Here is a 12,728-nt window from a genome sequence, read left to right as displayed (position 1 = left end):
GCACCTCCTACACCAAGGACCCTCGTATTGGAAATTCTTGGAACCTGCTATCTGCCATGCTGTGATATCATTCAGTGTTCTTCTAGCCTATACTCTCCTTTTCAACCAGTTCCAGCACCTGCTGCAGCCAGTAAGGAAGGTAAACTTTCCATCCTGTCCTTCTCGGTCTGTCTGCAGCCTTTCCTGTTCAACTGCTGCTGAAACTTATTCATGCCTTTGTTACCTGTAGACTCAACCATTCCAGCACACTCCTGGCTGGTATCCCATATTCTATCCTCCATAAACTTAAGTCATCCAAAACTCTGCTGCTCATGCCTTAATTTCAGGAAGTCCTGTTCCCCTATCACCCTTGTGCTTGCTGGCCTACGCTGACTCCCAGTCAAACAATGTTTTGATTTTAAAATTCTCATCCTTGTTTTCAAATCCCTCTACGGCTTCACCCCTCCCTATCTCTGTAATCTCCTCCAGCCCAACAAACCTCCAATGTATCTGCAATTCTTTAATTCTGGCCTCTTATGCATTCCCCATTTTAATTGCTCCACCATTAGTGGCTGTGCTTTTCGTTGCCTAGGCTCCAAGTGCTGGAACTCCCTCCCTAAATCTCTCTGACTCTGTACCTAAAAACCTATCTCTTTGACTAAGCTTTTGATCATCTGACTTAATGTCTCCTTCTGTGGCTCGGTGTCATACTTTTTCTTAATAATGTTCCTGCGAAGCGCCTTGGGACTTTCATTATGTTAAAGTCACTATATAAATATAAGTTGTTGTTGTGTCTCTGTTTTAAGAGGTGCAGGCTGGCTTTAGGTAGTGCAGCATAGCTTTTGCATCCCCTGTTCGGGTATGCAGCCACTCAGCAGCAGGCTTAATGCTGGCTGGATGCAAGGTAGTTTAAATGAGCTTTGAATTTCATGGCCAGAGCATCAAGAATCAGGCATGACTCAATGAACTCCACTGATAGTCAAAGCACCATAGCTTTACCGGATGTAATATTATTGTGACCCTACTCTGTGAACATAACTCAGAACCAAGAGTGTTCATGCTCTTTGTCCTGGGAAAATAGAGGAAGCTCATTTCCTTCAAATGTTGCTTGTAATTTTCTTCTTAATCGCTGTAAGTCTGGATGTTTTATACCTTTATCTTTCCTTGAGCCTGTTGCTGAGCAGAAGAGCAGCTGGGCTTATCTTTTCCTTTGTCTCTTTTTGCAACTACAAGCAAGTTTGAACAAGTTTTGCCTTGAAGAGGTTTAGCAAATCAGCTCATTTTTATTCATTCACGGGATGTGGGTGTCACTGGCAAGGCCAGCGTCTTTTGCCCAACCCTACTTACTTTTGAGAAATTGGTGAGCCACCTTCTTGGGTCACTGCAGTCTGTGTGGATTATAGTTACCATATCAGCATTTTGATGTAACTGATTGACTTATTAGGACATTTTAGAACGCTGTTAATTCAAGCACAGATAGGCTAGACTGGATAACAGCAGGTTTCCTTCCTTAAAGGATGTGAATGAACAAGTGGGTTTTTACAATAATTCAATCATTTCATGGTCATCATTACCTATACTAGCTTTTTATTCCAAGTGTATTTAATTAAATGAATTGAAGTTCCCCAATTGCTATGGTGGTGTTTGAACTCATGTTTATGAGTTTTTAATCCAGGCCTCTGGATTATTAGTACAGTAACATGCTGCTGTACCCTTACTTTCTTACCACACTCATGAATAAACAAGTCCAGCATGTGGTCTGACTTTGGTCAAGCTGACAAAAATGCCCAGCAGCCCTTGGTTGACTGGAGTTTCATTGCAGCTGACCCACTTCTCAAAGGCCATCGACCCCGAGTTCATTGAATTGTAATTTCATTCTAACCAAGTTTTGGTGTAACATCTTTTCTGAAAGATAGCATCTTCAACAATGCAGCACTTCCATCAGGTTGGAGGCTGGGAATTCTGTGGCAAGTAACTCAGCTCCTGACTCCCCAAAGTCTTTCCACCATCTACAAGGCACAAGTCAGGAGAATGAAAGAATATTGCCGACTTGGCTGGATGGGTGCAGCACCAACAATATCAAGTTGCTCAACACTAGCCTGGACAAAGCAACCTACTTGCTTAGTATCCTATCCACCATCTTAAACATTGACTCCTTCCAGCACTAGTGCAGCGTGCTTACTGTCTGTATCATCTACAAGACACACTGCAGCAACTCACCAGGGCTCCTTCAACAGCATATTCCAAATCTGGAACTTCTATGCTTAAAAGAACAAAGGTAGCTGATGCATAGGAACACTACAACCTGCAAGTTCCACTCTTTGTTATATACCATTGAGGTTAATATATTACTGTTCCTTCTTAGTCACTGTATCAAAATCTTGGAACTCTTTACCTAACAGCACTGTGGGGGTACCTGCAACACATGGGCTGCAGCATTCCTTCTCAAAGGCAGTTAGGGATGGATAATAAATGGCAGTGAAGCCCATATCCCATGAATGGATCTGGAACTGAAGTATTTGATTCATAACAAAAACAGAATTAGCTGGAAAAACTCAGCAGGTCTGGCAGCATCGGCGGAGAAGAAAAGAGTTGACGTTTCAAGTCCTCATGACCCTTCGACAGAACTTGAGTTCGAGTCCAAGAAAGAGTTGAAATATAAGCTGGTTTAAGGTGCGTGGGGTGGGGGGGGGGGGGGTGCGCGCACGGAGAGAGAGAGAGAGAGAAGTGGAGGGGGGGGTGTGGTTGTAGGGACAAACAAGCAGTGATAGAAGCAGATCATCAAAAGATGTCACCAACAATAGAACAAAAGAACACATAGGTGTTAAAGTTGGTGATATTATCTAAACGAATGTGCTAATTAAGAATGGATGGTAGGGCACTCAAGGTATAGCTCTAGTGGGGGTGGGGAGAGCATAAAAGATTTTAAGATATTTAAAAATATTGGAAATAGGTGGGAAAAGAAAAATCTATATAATTTATTGGAAAAAAAAGGAAGGGGGAAACAGAAAGGGGGTGGGGATGGGGGAGGGAGCTCACGACCTAAAGTTGTTGAATTCAATATTCAGTTCGGAAGGCTGTAAAGTGCCTAGTCGGAAGATGAGGTGTTGTTCCTCCAGTTTGCTTTGGGCTTCACTGGAACAATGCAGCAAGCCAAGGACAGACGTGGGCAAGAGAGCAGGTGGAATGTTAAAATGGCAAGCGACAGGGAGGTTTGGGTCATTCTTGCGGACAGACCGCAGGTGTTCTGCAAAGCGGTCGCCCAGTTTACGTTTGGTCTCTCCAATGTAGAGGAGACCACATTGGGAGCAACGAATGCAGTAGACTAAGTTGGGGGAAATGCAAGTGAAATGCTGCTTCACTTGAAAGGAGTGTTTGGGCCCTTGGACGGTGAGGAGAGAGGAAGTGAAGGGGCAGGTGTTGCATCTTTTGCGTGGGCATGGGGTGGTGCCATAGGAGGGGGTTGAGGAGTAGGGGGTGATGGAGGAGTGGACCAGGGTGTCCCGGAGGGAGCGATCCCTACAGAATGCCGAAAGGGGGGGTGGTGAAGGGAAGATGTGTTTGGTGGTGGCATCACGCTGGAGTTGGCGGAAATGGCGGAGGATGATCCTTTGAACCTTTGAATGTGGAGGCTGGTGGGGTGATAAGTGAGGACAAGGGGGACCCTATCATATTTCTGGGAGGGAGGAGAAGGCATGAGGGCGGATGCGCGGGAGATGGGCCGGACACGGTTGAGGGCCCTGTCAACGACCGTGGGTGGAAAACCTCGGTTGATGAAGAAGGAGGACATGTCAGAGGAACTGTTTTTGAAGGTGGCATCATCGGAACAGATGCGACGGAGGCGAAGGAACTGAGAGAATGGGATGGAGTCCTTACAGGAAGCGGGGTGTGAGGAGCTGTAGTCGAGGTAGCTGTGGGAGTCGGTGGGTTTGTAATGGATATTGGTGGACTGTCTATCACCAGAGATTGAGACAGAGAGGTCAAGGAAGGGAAGGGAAGTGTCAGAGATGGACCACGTGAAAATGATGGAGGGGTGGAGATTGGAAGCAAAATTAATAAATTTTTCCAAGTCCCGATGAGAGCATGAAGCGGCACCGAAGTAATCATCGATGTACCGGAGAAAGAGTTGTGGAAGGGGGCCGGAGTAGGACTGGAACAAGGAATGTTCCACATACCCCATAAAGAGACAGGCATAGCTGGGGCCCATGCGGGTACCCATAGCCACACCTTTTATTTGGAGGAAGTGAGAGGAGTTGAAGGAGAAATTGTTCAGCGTGAGAACAAGTTCAGCCAGACGGAGAAGAGTAGTGGTGGATGGGGATTGTTCGGGCCTCTGTTCGAGGAAGAAGCTAAGGGCCCTCAGACCACCCTGATGGGGGATTGAGGCGTAGAGGGATTGGACTTTCATGGTGAAGAGGAAGCGGTTGGGGCAGGGAACTGGAAATTGTTGATGTGACGTAAGGTGTCAGAGGAATCATGGATGTAGGTGGGAAGGGACTGGACAAGGGGAGAGAGAAGGGAGTCAAGATAACGAGAAATGAGTTCTGTGGGGCAGGAGCAAGCTGAGACAATCGGTCTACCAGGGCAGTTCTGTTTGTGGATTTTGGGTAGGAGATAGAAGCGGGCCGTCCGAGGTTGGGCGACTATCAGGTTGGAAGCCGTAGGAGGAAGATCCCCAGAGGAGATGAGGTCAGTGACAGTCCTAGAAACAATGGCTTGATGTTCAGTGGTGGGGTCATGGTCCAGGGAGAGGTAGGAGGAAGTGTCTGCGAGTTGACGCTCAGCCTCCGCGAGGTAGAGGTCAGTGCGCCAGACAACAACAGCACCACCCTTGTCAGCGGGTTTGATGACAATGTCAGGGTTGGACCTGAGAGAATGGAGTGCAGTAAGTTCAGAGAGAGACAGGTTAGAATGGGTGAGAGGAGCAGAGAAATTGAGACGACTAATGTCGCGCCGACAGTTCTCAATGAAAAGATCAAGAGAAGGTAAGAATCCAGAGGGAGGGGTCCAGGTGGAGGGAGAATATCGGAGATGGGTAAAAGGATCCGTTGAACTAGGAGAGGACTCCTGCCCAAAGAAGTGAGCCCGGAGACAAAGACGGCGGAAGAAGAATTCAGCATCATGCCGAGCCCAAAATTCATTGAGGTGAGGGCGTAAGGGTATGAAACTAAGTCCTTTGCTGAGCACTGAACGTTCAGCATCGGAGAGGGGAAGGTCAGGCGGTATAGTGAATACACGGCTGGGGTTGGGATTGGAAGATGGGGTGGGGACGGAGGGACAGGCCGGGGTGGAGGGTCCTAGATGGGTGTTGGTGTCGATGAGTTGTTGGAGCTTGCGTTCCTTAGCACTTGAGAGAAAGAGAAAAAGTTTCTTGTTGAGGCGTCGGATGAGCCGAAGAATAAAATGAAACTGGGGGCACGCGCAGCTTTGAAAAAGGGTACGGCGGTGCTGCTGGAGGGAGAGGTCGAGTGTGTTCATATGGCGGTGCATGGCACTGAGTGTGGATTTCAGAATGTGACGGGAACAGCAGTCCGAGAAACATTTTATGTCCCGGAGATACCTGCAATCCTGGGTGGGTTCGAAACATGAGGGAGGATTCATGTTGTCACCATATACAGAGTGAAACCTGCTAGAACAGAGCTAATTAAGTGTAATATAATGATTGTATCTATGTGATGTTGTATCTGAGTGATCTACAGTATGGCAATGGGCTTAGCTCAATTGAATGCTAACTTGCTGTTCTTGTCTGTCAATTAACCGTTCTTTATCTGTGCCCAGCATTCCATTCAAATTTGAATACACAAAGATGTCTCTGCTTTCCCTGGACAACAAACATAGGGGCGGGATGCATGTAAATCTTTGAATTTTAGCTGAACACCCATTGGTGTAGACAGTAAAGGTGGCAGAGGCTGAGATAAAGAGTACTAGCAAGCAACATTTGCTGCTCCTTCCAAGTGTGTGAGTTTATCACTGCTGGAAAATGCATACTGAAAGTGCTGAAATATTTCATGGTGTATTCTTAAAAGACCAAGAGCTTATTATGAGCAATTAAAAGCTAATTGAAGGCATTGTCATGCATCCCTATCCCCTTTTTAATTCAAATAGTGCTGGTGTCACCTATACATTTTTTGTTCTGTGGTCCACGAATGAGACGGCCAGTGTTATAATGATTGCCATCGAGGATAAGATACTGTCCCAGTAAAGATGTTCAAGATTGTTGTGATGTGCTGAATGCTTTACCATACAGCTGTCTGTGGAAACTTCAGAATGCAGGAAACCAAAGAGCTCCAACCATTAGGGAAACACAGGACAATGATACAGCAGAGGATGCAGTCCCTGAGAATGTACAGCTGCTTCCGGAAATGCAAAAGGGCAGCTTTCAGCTGCAATTACTATGACTACTGGTACTGTACCTTCTTATACTCACAGTGTTGACCCTGTTCTGTAGCCTGCACAAAGGGATAACCTTTCCTGGTGTGCACCTGATGTCCAGGTGATTCTTTCCAACAAGATCATATGTGGTTGATTTTAGGATAGGTTCATATGGCTCAACTACCAGCATCCTCCTTCCTTGGTGGACATATCCTATGAACCTAACATGCAGCATATAATATACTGTGGCTGAAAGGCAATTGCAAGAACCAGTGAGATTTAAAAGGTTGAGTCAGATGGTTAAAACCTTGTGACTGCTAAGTAATGTTATTATGTGATTTCCTTCTCTCCCATGAGTCACGTCATTCTTCTTACTGTGCTGTCTCCCTGCTTACCTTTTCATGCTCCTGGCTCCACTGGTGTAAAGTCAATAAGGCTCTCTCATTCATACAAAATGTCCTGGCATATTTTGCTCTGTAGAACTCTGTGTGCTTCCTGCAAATAGTCCAGCATTATTTTTTAATTTCTTCATGGATGTGAGTATTGCTGGCTAGGCCAGCATTTATTGCCTATCCCTAATTGTCCTTGACAAGTTGGCGGTGAGCCACTTTCTTAAACCGCTGCCAGATTCAGAGTTCTCATTCCTGGATCTCAAAGCTTTGCTGGTAAGCAAGGGGGGCTATTAATATGACCCTGGAATCCCCTGGATTTACCCCAAAATATGCAGTACTGAAGTAACTTGTATCCAATCTCTTCCTCTGCATCTTGGGGCCTGGTACTACTGCTTGCACTGCTGCTGCTCAGAGATAGTGAATGCACTTGAGCAGGGTGCTGCTGCCAAAGGCTTGCCTTACTTACTGTGAAGGTCACTATAATATTAAGCTTCTTTGCAATAGGATCATTCCAGGCCACATCAGGAGAACTCTGCGAAATAAGCCAGTCAGCTTCCATTCATTCATATATAAAGTCAGTGGCTGATAATGTTCTTGGGGAAATGCCTTTATCATTTTCCTAGTGTAAAGCAGGCACCAACTGGAGAGGGCACAGAGCTCTTATCCCCTGGCAGGCTTTCCAAAAGTCCAGGGCATTATTAATGATGCCCATGTAACCATCAAACCTCTACATGTCAAACAACAGACCATAGGACATAGAGGATCATGGCAGGAGAAATAGTGATGGTATGTTTCAGCATGGTACGAACTTCAATTTATGTTCCTGACGGCCTCATAAAGTTATTGAGACCGGGATAAAAAGATTATCCTCAATCACCAAGAAACCATCCAACTTGCCATCTTTCTTTTCAAATAATGGTGGAATGGTGGTTTGTTGTCTACTACAAAGTTGGCAGGTAATCACTTAGATAATTTTTTTACGTATTCACAGACACCTGCACATTCATAGCATAGACTCCATTTCTGTCCATATGGTCACATTGATAACGCTTTTATAGTGCATCTATAATGCCCTGTAATTTTGGGAAAATGTCCAATGAAAAAATGCAGCACTTTTATGCTGCTGGCAGCTTTGCGTGATAAAATAGAAATGAAGCATCTGCCACCTGCTACATGAATTGGTGTTTTGCAGTTTTAATGATTTGCCATATTTTCGAACAGTGAGCCATCTATGCTAAAGTTAAAGGTATTTCCTCCATTATAGACATCAGCATAGTGATCTTGTTTGAAGGTCTGAATTGGGCTCATGGTATAACTACCTATCTGTCTCTCTGCATAACCAGTGAAAGCAGATCACCATAGACATATCGAGATGGCTGTGTCTTGATTGTTAAACTCAGCTAGTTCGGTAAGGGTGGATACAGGCAGCCCACCTCTTGTATATGTCTCCGATTCCTCCAGCATCCTTATATCCTCCAATACAAATCAACAGAAAGCAATTCCTACCATCAGAATTTTGGTTGTTGTAACTGAAAGTGTAGGTTCCAAAAATAATTGGGAAGTACTAAGGCAAAAAGTTTCAAAAGTTGCAAATGATGACAAAACTCAAACTATCAAAGAAATGCAAAGAAAAATGCAGAACAGTGAATCTCAAAATGAGTACTTCAATAATTCAAGCTTCAACAGGAAATACTGTCAATCAACTTAAAGAACACAAGCTCTACATCTAGGGAGTGCCTTACCAACCTACATCACCTGTTTTGAATCAGCCTGAAGCCATGGTGTGCATTCCTGTGGCAAATGAAGATCATTGTACTTTATTTCTGATTCATGGCTTAATGAAGCTCTGACCTTGGCTCTGAATTTTTTTACAACAGTACAGAATCACAGAGAGAAACAAACCTAAGGCCTGCTCGCTCAATTCCCAATTCTGATTTAAATCAGTGACGAGTGTCAGATGATTTAATATGCTTCCCTACATTATTTAGTATCATGTGAAAATTAGATATTCTACTTTCAAATATTTCATCCAAATAATTTATACGTATTGTGAGTGGCTAAGTTCTGACAATTAACCTGTGAAGATCCCCACTGGATACAACCAATAAAATCTATTCTTATTGATCTCAAAAACCTCTGTTTCATAATTGTGCCAATTTAGCACAGTGGTAGTAATCTCACCTCTCCAGGAGAAGATTGTGGGTTCAAGCACCATTCCAGAATTTGAAAACACACTTCATTACAGCAGTGAGGAAATGTTGCATTGTCGAAAACTTTAAACTAACAGGCAAACATTTTTTTTTCAATTACAAATGCTACAAAGCTAAAACAAAAGTTGAATGTATTGGAAATTTCCAGCACATCATTCTACATTATAACAGACAGGAAGAAAGGAAAAGGAGATGAGCTAGTTCTGTTAGTAAAGGATGATATCAGTACAGTAGTGAGAAATGATCTTGGCTTAAAATTAGTAGAATTAGTTTGTGTGGAGTTAAGAAATAGCAAAAGAAAGAATTCACTGGTGGGAGTAATTTATAGGCCCCCTAAGAAGAGCTACAAAAATGTAGGACAGAATATAAATCAAGGAATAATGGGGCTTTTAAGAAGGGTACTACAATAACTGGGGGCAATTTTAATCTCCATATAAATTGGATGAACCAAATTGGCAAAGGTAGCCTAGAGGATGAGTTCATAGACAATTTATTAGAACAATTGGTTCTGGATCCACCAGAGAACAGGCTATTTTTGACCTAGTAACATGTCATGAGACAGGATTAATTATTTACCTCATATTTCAGGATTCTCTAGGCAAAAGTGATCATGATAGAATAACACCTTCAATTTCAGGATGAGAAATTTGGGTCTGAAACTAGTGTCTTAAATTTTAAATAAAGGCAATTGCAAGGGTATGAAGACAGAGTTGGCTAAAGCGGACTGGGAAAGTGGGTTAAATGGTAAGATAGTAGAGAAGCAGTGGCAGACAGGTATGAATGATGGAACCTCAGCTATTTACGATCTACCATAGATTGTGGTATATAAGTCAACTTTTGGAGCCTTGAAAAGTCTTCCCAAAAATGGGGTACGTATACATCGAGTATAAAATATGAACCAGCAGTGTTGGTGAAGGTGATCACCATTCTGAAATGTGAAGAAAAATAACACAAGTAATTCAAATTTAATCAATATGATACATTTTATTGAAAGGATTAATTCTACAAACATACCTTTAACCACAATCAAAACATTGTCTTTGGCATCTGATGCAAAGAGTTCATCAAATTCATTCTGAGTCACTTTGGCTATAGCATCATCGTAAGGACCTCGCTCTGGATCAGATTTGCCACCTTCACTTTCAGAAACATCCCTCCACAACAAATCACCTTCCTCTCCATCCATTGAATTGGATATTCCACATTTTTTGAATGTTTTGATGACAATTTATGCATTAGTAGCATTCCATGATTTGATAATGAAACAGCACAAAATATCAAGAGAGGTAGCATGCATATTTCCACTCATTGTGAAGGTTTTTCTGCATCAACAATTCACCTATTTCATTTAGCATGAACATGACCCTTAAATGGGTTGTTAAGGCACCCATCCAAAGGTTGAACTATGAATGTTAGACCCCTTGCTATAACTGCAATGTCGGTGTTATTTCATCACATGCGCCACTTGATCACATCAGTTATATGAGATCTGAATACATCCCACACTAATAAGCTGTCATCTTTGCATAGGGCACCTGCATGTCTCTTATACACATTATTGATCTACAACTTCATCCTCATCCATCCCAACTGTTGTAATGGACATATACAAAATCTCCTGAAGGGAATTTGATTTTAGGTATGGTTTTACATTTGAAAATTACCACAGGCTTTAATTTTGCTCCAATGGCCATGCAGGCTAGTACCATCCTGAATCTTGTCTTCTCATGTCCTATGGTTTTCACCAGAACTATTTCGAACATTTCAACCTTAGTTTGATTGCTGGGTGTAGTAATTATGGTTTTGTTAAATGTTTGACCATACATTTAAGAATAGTCCTATGATGTAAGATCACATGAACTTTGTAAACAAGTGTGTTAGTGGTGTGGGCTACCTCCACAGTCAGTGTAGAGATAGAGATGGAGTTGAAAGCACATGTGTAGTTGCTGCTGGCTGTATGGTAAATAAACCTAATATTTCCACTTAGAAAGTTGTCTGCAGATCAACTTTGTTACAAATAGGCAACAAAGCCATACTACAACAAACTGGCGACGAGGATAAATCAAGATTAAATCGGAATCAGTATTGTACCTCACCCAGCAATTGTGAGTATCAATGTCTGTTTAAAATAGTAGAATATATACACCCAAAATGCCACATTCTGATAGAATAGATCCCTTTGAGCCAGCCATAGATGATTGGTCTCAGTATATTCTTCTTTCAAGCGAACAAAATCATTGGGGAAGAGGCTAGTGATCCGCATGAGTACTTGTGGGAGCAAAACCTACAGTTTGATTTGAAATTTGATGGCACCCAGTGCCTCAGATTCGAAAGATTTCAGAGAATTGGTGGAGCCTCGTGTAGGAACATTTTCAAACCAAGCCCTCAGTCACGATGCAGAGGTTCCGGTTCAATTCACGAAATAGAGACCTGGGTGCTAGTTATGTGGTGAATTTGAAGCAACTAACGGAACCTTGTGAGCTCGGTGAGACTCTGAATGAAATGTTCAGAGATCGTTCAGTGTGCGGTGTGAAAGAAGACACTATTCAGAGAAGATTGCTGGCTGAAATGAATCTGAATTTTAAGAAAGCGTTAGAAAGAGCGCTGGCCATGGAAAGCACTCTAAGAGATTCACAAGCAATACAAGGGGTGCAAAATGGCGCCGTACTCCTAATCGGGTGGGAACAGTCATCTGAAAATGGTGCAAAAAAGCGAGACTTTGCCGTGAAGCAGAAAACAGCCCCTGCTAACTGAAAAACAAGAAGAAATAATTTAGCAGCTAAATCGAAGAACAACTTTAATTGATGCAGAAACAATCAGTCTTTTAGCAATTGGCTGTTTAATAAAGTAGAATGTTACTTTTGTCACAGAAGTGGACAGTGCAAAAAGAGATTTAAACAGGCTTGCAAACAGAAGAAGAAGCCCAATGAAATCAATAGTGTAGAAGTGCTTGAAACAACAAATTCTGACATTTATTCAATGCTTAACATGAAAGTTGGGAAGACAGGGTCAGTACTTGTTACAGTACAAGAGAATTGTAAACCAGTAAAAATGGAAGTAGACATGGGAGCTTCCAATACTGTAATTGGAGAACACACTTTCAGATATTTAAATAATGGTGAACATCAATTAAATTTGGAACAAACATCTGTCAAGCTGAAAATATACACAGGCAAAGAAATCCGAGTAAAAGGTATCAGCAGAGTAACCGTCCGTTATAGAAACCAATTGTACTACCCATGATTGTGGTAGTAGTTGAAGGACCAAGCCTTCTTGGGTGAGATTGGTTAGAGAAGATTAAATTAAACAGGTCCAAAATCTTTCAGTTGAGAACAAGTGGGCTATCCAAGCTGATTAAAAAGTATGCCACTGTCTTCAAGGATGAACTGGGAAAAATCCACAGTCTGCAGGCCAAGGTTTATGTGGATTCAGAAATAACCCCGCGCTTCATGAAAGCAAGACCAGTACCAATCGCCCTGAGAGAGAAGGTTGACGCTGAGCTGAACCAGCAAAGAGGTTGGGTATCATAAAAATGATTCAGTTCTCAGAATGGGCAGAACCCATAGTCCCTGTCCTTAAACCAGACCATAGCGTCCGAATTTGTGGGGACTATAAACTAACGGTCAACAGAGTAGCCAAACTGGACAGGTACCCCATTCCAAAAATCGAAGACCTATATGCCAAGCTAGCAGGAGGGTCAATGTATCCAAAGCTTGACATGAGTCATGCATATCAGCAATTAGTGTTGGATGGCGCCTCCTGGGAATTCGTCACA

This window comes from Carcharodon carcharias, chromosome 7 (assembly GCF_017639515.1).
Source record: "Carcharodon carcharias isolate sCarCar2 chromosome 7, sCarCar2.pri, whole genome shotgun sequence".
Lineage (NCBI taxonomy): Eukaryota > Metazoa > Chordata > Chondrichthyes > Lamniformes > Lamnidae > Carcharodon > Carcharodon carcharias.
Note: the sequence above shows the minus strand (reverse complement) of the source record.